The following is a 7,517-nucleotide window of genomic DNA, read 5'->3' as shown; positions in this document are numbered from 1 at the left end:
GGACATGACTTACTAGCAGCAGAACCAAGTACTAGAAAGTCAGCAGGATATTTAATCTTACCACATAGAACTTCCACATCTCGAACAATACCAATTGGAGAGATAGTCTCTCTATTAGCTAGCCGAATAACCACATCAATATCTTCAAGTTCACAAGAACCAATTTCATGCATGATCTCCGTGTAAAGCTCATAAGGAATAGCACTAATACTTGCACCAATATCACATAAACCATAATAGCAATGATCACCAATTCTAACAGAAAGCATAGGAACACTGGTTTTCCTAGACTTATTAGGATGCGAAACAATATTAGAAGCATCTTCACAGAAAATAATATGACCATCTTCCACATTTTCAGTCACAAGATCCTTAACTATTGCAATAGCAGGTTCAACTTTTATTTGTTCTTCAGGTTCTATAGGTTTCTTTGTACTTTTATTAACCGCACTATTTATAACAGAATACTCCTTCATTTTAGCAGGGAAAGGAGTTTTTTCAATATAAGCTTCAGGAAGAACATGATCAACAGTTTCAATTACAACACATTTATTTATAGATGAATCAATTTTATCCTTATACGGTTCATGATACTTATCAAAATTCTTCCTAGGCAATTCAAAATGAGAGGAAAAAGCTTTATAAAGTTTGCAACGACTTGAGAATCAAGACCATAAGTAGCACTAATATTACGAAATTTATCAGTATCCATAAAAACTTCAATGCATTTATAATCATAGTTTATACCTGACTCTCTATCTTTGTCGTTCTCCCATCCTTCAGTATTCTCCTGAATCCGATCAAGAAGGTCCCTCTTAAACTCTTCTTTGTTGCGTGTAAATGATCCAGAACAAGAAGTATCCAGCAAGGTGGATCTTATCTTGAAAAGAAAGTCTTGCATAGAAATTATCAATGATAATATTACCAGGAAGCTCATGAATGGGGCATTTGAGCATTAAAGACTTCAATCTCCCCCATGCTTGGGCAATACTCTCTCCATCATGAGGCCAGAAATTATATATGCGGTTGCGGTCTTTGTGAATTTCACTTGGAGGATAGAATTTAGAATAAAATAGGGGCACAATATCATTCCATTCAAGAGAATCCCCATTCTTCAGTAATTTATACCAATGCGCCGCTTTACCAGACAGCGATATAGAGAATAGTTTCTTCCTAACCTCATCCATAACAATACATGCACACTTGAATAAACCGCATAATTCATGTAAAAACAGTAAATGATCTCCAGGATGGACAGTTCCATCCCCTTCATAGCGGTTATCCACAACACGTTCAATAATTTTCATAGGTATTTTGTATGGAACCTCTTTCTCACCTGGCGCCTCATCCACTACCTTTGCAGTAGTAGTAGATTTTCCAAATAGAAATTCAAAAGAATATCTCTCCATAATGAATTATAGCAGCAGGCAGAAATAAAATCAGCACAAACAGTAAAAGTTTCCCTTACCAATTCCACATACCAATAGCGCTTCACTCCCCGGCAACGGCGCCTGAAAATAGTCTTGATGACCCACAAGTATAGGGGGTGTATCGTAGTATTTTCGATAAATAAGAGTGTCGAACCCAAAGAGGAGCAGAAGGTGTTGACAAGCAGTTTCGATGAAGGATTCACTGTAAATGCTCACAGACAAGTATTCAGGGGGTTTTGATATAGCAGATAAATAAAGTACTAGTAAGTAAAATGCGAGATAAATAATTGCAGCGAGTGGCCCAATCCTTTTTAGCACAAAGGACAAGCCGGTTTGTTTACTTATAATGACCAAACGTTCTTGAGGACACACAGGAATTTAGTCTAGTGCTTTCGCTTCATATAGCTGATTAATCTTCATTGTTTTGATAAGTGTTGTGTGGGTGAACCTATGCTAATGCACCGCCCTTCCTAGGACTAATACATACTTGTGATTATACCCCTTGCAAGCATCCGCAACTACAAGAAAGTAATTAAGATAAATCTAACCACAGCCTTAAACTCCGAGATCCTGCTATCCCTCCTGCATCGATATACTAACGGGGGTTCAGGTTTCTGTCACTCCGGCAACCCCGCAATTAGCAAACGAGTACAAGATGTATTCCCCTAGGCCCATAAAGGTGAAGTATCATGTAGTCGACGTTCACATGACACCACTAGAAGAATAACACCACACCTTAAATATCATAACATTGAATATTACCCAACATAATTCACTACTAACATTTAGACTTCACCCATGTCCTCAAGAACTAAACGAACTACTCACGAGACATCATATGGAACATGATCAAAGGTGATATGATGATGAATAACATCTGAACATAAACCTTGGTTCAATGGTTTCACTCAATAGCATCAATAACAAGTAGAAATCAATACCGGGAGAGTTTCCCCTATCAAACAATCAAGATCCAACCCTAATTGTTACAGCGGTGACGAGGTGCAGCGGTGGAGATGGCGGTGATGATGATGGAGATGATGACGATGGTGATGGAGATGATGTCCAGCTCGATGGCGGTGACGATGGCATCGATTTCCCCCTCCGGGAGGGAATTTCCCCGACAGATTTCAGCCTGCCGGAGAGCTCTTTTCTCTCTGGTGTTTTCCGCCCCGCAGAGGCGGCTGTGACTCTTCGCGAATCCTCTGGAGCTTAGGTTTTCGGGATGAAGAAGTACGCGAAGGAGAGGAGGCCAGAGGGGGCTGTGGGCCCCTCCCCACAAGGCGGCGCGGCCAGGGCAGGGCCCACGCCGGCCTGTGAGGGGGGCCCATGGCGGCCCTCCTCGGCTCCCCCTTTTGGCTCCCTTCGTCTTCTGGAAAAATAGGATTTTTCATATAAATTCCATCAATTGTTGATCTTCCGAAATATTGCATTCTGACGGCGCTTTTTCCAGCAGAATCCTGACTCCGGTGCACGATCCTCCAATAATCATGAAACATGCAAAATAGATGAAATAACATAAGTATCATTTCTAAATATGAAATATATCAATGAATAATAGTAAATTATGATATAAAATAGTGATGCAAAATGGACGTATCAACTGCGACGAGTAAGTACGTGTGCCCTGAAAGTATAGAGATGGTAAACCTAGAGGGGGGGGTGAATAGGTTTCTACAAATTTTAATTCTTTCTTTGCAATATTAGGCTTTGCGGAATATAAAGGTGAGCCTAATGCAACCTAGGTGAAGCAACCTATATGAGGATACAACTAACTCGAGCACGAAGGCTCTCACAGGCAGTTAAATCACAAGTAAGGAGTTCGGTTAGAGATAACCGATAGCACGCGGAGACGAGGATCTATTCCCGTGTTCCCTTGCTTTGCAACAAGGTACGTCACGTTTGGAGGGGTGGAGGTCCCACGAAGGATTCCCCACGCCACGAAGGCTCACCCTATTCTCCGGAGCCTATCCCACGAAGGAATAGCTCACTCACTTGTGGTAGACTTTGAGGTAGCCTCCAAACCTTCACAATCTTGCCCGGAGCAAATCCACAGCCCGGATGCTTTCGGACTCGTCTTGCCCACCTAGGGTTTCCAAGGAACCCTAGGAAGCAAGATTCTTGATGAATACAAGGGGGAATGAGATTTGGCTTGGTAGAACAGTAGATCGGGTCCTCCTCTAGTGATTCCCCGGAGGGATTTGAGTTTGGGTGGAGGAGGAGGGAGATCGGAGGCTTTTGGTGTTTCTAGCAATGGAGTAAGAGAGAGAGAGCTCAAGAACAGCTTATATTATGTTGCCTAACTATTCAGAGGTAGGAGAAGGCCTATTTATAGTGTACTTCGAAATATGGCCGTTGGTCACTTGCCACCTCAGCTTTCTTCTCGTCAAACCCGGTCAACCGGACCAGTGACCGGATCGTCGGTGCAGGATCCGGTCGAGCCGGACTGATGGCCGGACCAGCCGGTTGCGACCGGATGCTGGGCCGGATCCACGTTTTCTTCGTCCAGGGGCACTGTCCGGTTGGCGCCCGGTTGGCGCACGGCCGACCGGACCATGCGCCAGACCCGCCGGTCTGTAGCCCGGCTGACCGGGCGGCAACCGGATTCTTCCAGCGTCGACTTGGCGCCCGGTTGGCGACCGGTCAACCGGACCGTGCGCCGGACCGTCCGGTCTGTGGCCCGGTCCAACCGGGTAGACGACCGGATTTCTCCTGTAGACCCCTTTTCGATTGTTGTTGAAGTGGGGGGTCTCCTTTAGCCTTATTGTTTCTTTGATACACCATTTATGCCTCTTTGCCTAATACCTGAGATAATCCTTGTAAACATATTAGGTCAAATACTCTAGCACGGTGTCATTGTTACCAAAATAATGGATAAGGGTAAAATACCCTTACAATCTCCCCCTTTTTGGTATACGATGACAAACCGAGCTAGAGTCACATATAGATATTATGATAAGCTCTAAACCTTGATTCCATATAAGATATTATGACAGCTCCCCCATAATGTGTGCACTTGGAGAATTTGCGTTTGAATGCAAAGTGCACCATTTGTGTAATATGAGAAGCTCCCCCAATATCTTTAGGAAACAAGCATGGTATGGACAAGTATATCAAGATATATAAGCATAAAGCATGATTATCCTAATAGAGTGAATAAGCATAAACATAGTCGTCCATACACGTCCATACACAAATTGTTCAAAGTAGCAAATGATTCTCGAGAAATCGAAACAAATAAGCACAAGCCATATAAGATCCAAATAAAGCAACTCCCATGGCTTGTGACAATCAAGAAACCCCGTGGTCCTAGACTCTACTCTCTTCTCCCCCTTTGGCATCGGAACACCAAAAAGGCGAAGAAAAGAGGAGAGGTGCTACCGCCCCCATCAGTAGAACTCATGCCCAGAGGAATAGGAGTCGTCGCCACCATCATCATCATCATCCTCGTCATCATCCTCATCACGGTCATCCTCTTCAATATCATCAGCAGGAGGAGCGCGAGCAGCCCTGGAAGGAAGACCACCATGAGCGTACATGGAGAAGTCAAAGTTCTGGAACATCTCATCATGAATGGGAGGCATCTCCCAATCAGGTGCAATCACAGGCTCCATCTCAGGACCAGCAGGAGGAAGAGAAACATTCCGGGTGGCCATGAACTCATTCTGTCGCCTCCTTGTCTCCTGGCTCAAGGCTAGACTCTGATGTGCAACATCACTGGTACGCTTGCACATTTTCCACAGGCTTGAGAAGAAGCGAGCAGCACCGCGCTTGGGGCGCCGAGAATAGCTGGAGCTAGCTGCATGGTCATGGCGTTCCTTGGAACGGCGCTCAGAAGGCATCATGGAAGGGAGTTCCGCACGTCCATCCGGAGTGGGGAACCGAAATGGTTCCATGACGACCTTTTCATCAAGGACGTTGAGAGGAGCAGGGACAATGTAGTTGATGAGCCGCTGAACATACTGAGTATAGTTTGGAGTCATGCGGTCCATAACTGCACGCTTCAGCTCACAGTAGATAAGATCACACCCATCAATCTTCCTTATCTTGTCAGGGTTGCAATAGTACATCAGATTGAGATGATAGTTTCTGACTTCACTAGAATCTCCTGACTTGCTGATGAGGCTCTCACGGAAGAGCTTGGCAAGGACAAGGTATGAGTAGTACATCCCGGAGATAGTGGGTGGCCCAGCTGTGGGGTTAGTGGGGTAGCAAAAGGAGATGTCACCCCTAGTCATCTTAGACCGAGAGTGGATTCTGTACTTTGGAGAACGGTCATCACCACAACCCAAGGCCGCACAGAACTGTGAGTAGGTGCAGGAGTACTTCTCCTTGCCAGTCATCCAAGTCATGGTGCGGTCCTCATCCTCATGGAAGTAGACAGTGCAGTGAAACTGACGGACTAGGAGAGGACAATAGGTGGGAAACTCTTGTGCATCATCGGGCTTGAGGCACACAAGTTCATATAGTCCCATACCCTTCAAGGTGTCAACCACAAAGCGGTACTTTGTGGCTTCATGTAAGGCAAGCTCTTGAGGATTGATGGCCTTGGGCATCACAACAGCCCCATTCTTCATACATTCTTGGGTATCATAGAAACCATGCCATAGGGTTGCTTGTGTCTTTGTCCAGAAGAACTTGTCCCCACCCGGGTAAGTCCGTTGCTCATAGCGGTATGGATCCTCCATCCTTACTTCCCGCCACTGATAACGGTGTGCAATTCCAAGATTGAAAGATGGCACTACTTCATCATCCTCTTGGACAGCTTGCTTGTCCTTCCTCTTGCCGGCAACTGACTTGGATCTTCTCCGCTCCGAGCTGCCGGTGTCAGTAGTCTGATGAGCTGCAGGAGGAACACGACTACTAGACCGGCGGGGTGGATTCTCAGCAGCCCGTCCTCTCTTGGCAACATGATGCCCGTGGTTCACCACTCCAACTTCCTGTGAATGAGAGAATAGAGCAAGGATAGCAGTGGGGTAAGTGTACATGTCATCAATAAGAGAGAAACCAAAAAGCATAGCATATATCCAAGTGTATTGATGAGATTGTGCGAAAACTGGGCAATCCGGCGCACAGTCCGGTCCAACCGGCAGACAGAACGAGCCGGTTGGCGCCGGTTGACCGGGCCGTACGCATCTGCCGGCCGGCGGTTGAGCGGCCGGTCGACCGGGCGGATGACCGGATCTGTCGAGGTGTGAAGTTTTGCCCAGATTTTCTACCACAAATTCATGCAAAAACTCAAAGAACTTGAACATAGACTATAGCAATAGAGTGGAGTATGTGCTTGGTGTTGTGAGACACACTAAAGGCATGAGGACGTGCAAACCCTAACCCTAACCCTAAAATCACCTCAAATCTTGTCAAGAACGAGCAATGTGTGAAGAGGCTTAGAAATTAGGGAGGAAGGGAGAGTACATTACCCGAAGACATTGTTCTCCTTGATCAAGAGAACAAGAAGAACACAAGGTAAAGCTTGAAAACCAAGAACACCAAGGATTCCCAAACTAGCTTGAGAGGGCTCAAATCCTTCGGTGGAGATGTCCCAAAGAGCCCGATCTATGATTTGGTGGAGTTTGGGGAGGTTCTTGTGGTGGGAACGGGCTAGATCTTGGTGGAGGTGAGCAGGGCGCCAGCCATGGAGGTGTGGAGGTTTGGGAATAATGGGGAAGATGACCCCAAGGGGTATCCCTTCCCCAATTTATAGTAGGCTGCGCGGCCGGTCGGGCGCCCGGTCGACCGGACCTAGGGCCAGCCCATCCGGCCCAGCGTCCGGTTTGCGCCCGGTCAACCGGAAAATCCGGTCAGGGATCCGGTCCAACCGGGCCAGCGACCGGCAAACCCAGATTTGTCTAGTTTTGCCTCGTTTTGCCCCTATGCTTTGTGTAAATGTGTGTGAGTGCTCAAATGATGACATGTACATATAGATAGATAGATGATGATGAGATGAGCATAGACATGGGGTTGGAAACACAAAGTTCTCTAGGCATACCCATTGGAGAGAAAATCCAAACAAGTTGTGAATAGCAACAATGGGCATGATTCGAAGTATATATTTCAAGAATCATAAGTCATTTGGAAATGATGTTT

Source organism: Lolium perenne, chromosome 5, assembly GCF_019359855.2.
Source record: "Lolium perenne isolate Kyuss_39 chromosome 5, Kyuss_2.0, whole genome shotgun sequence".
Taxonomy (NCBI): domain Eukaryota; kingdom Viridiplantae; phylum Streptophyta; class Magnoliopsida; order Poales; family Poaceae; genus Lolium; species Lolium perenne.
This window is presented reverse-complemented; position numbering follows the sequence as displayed.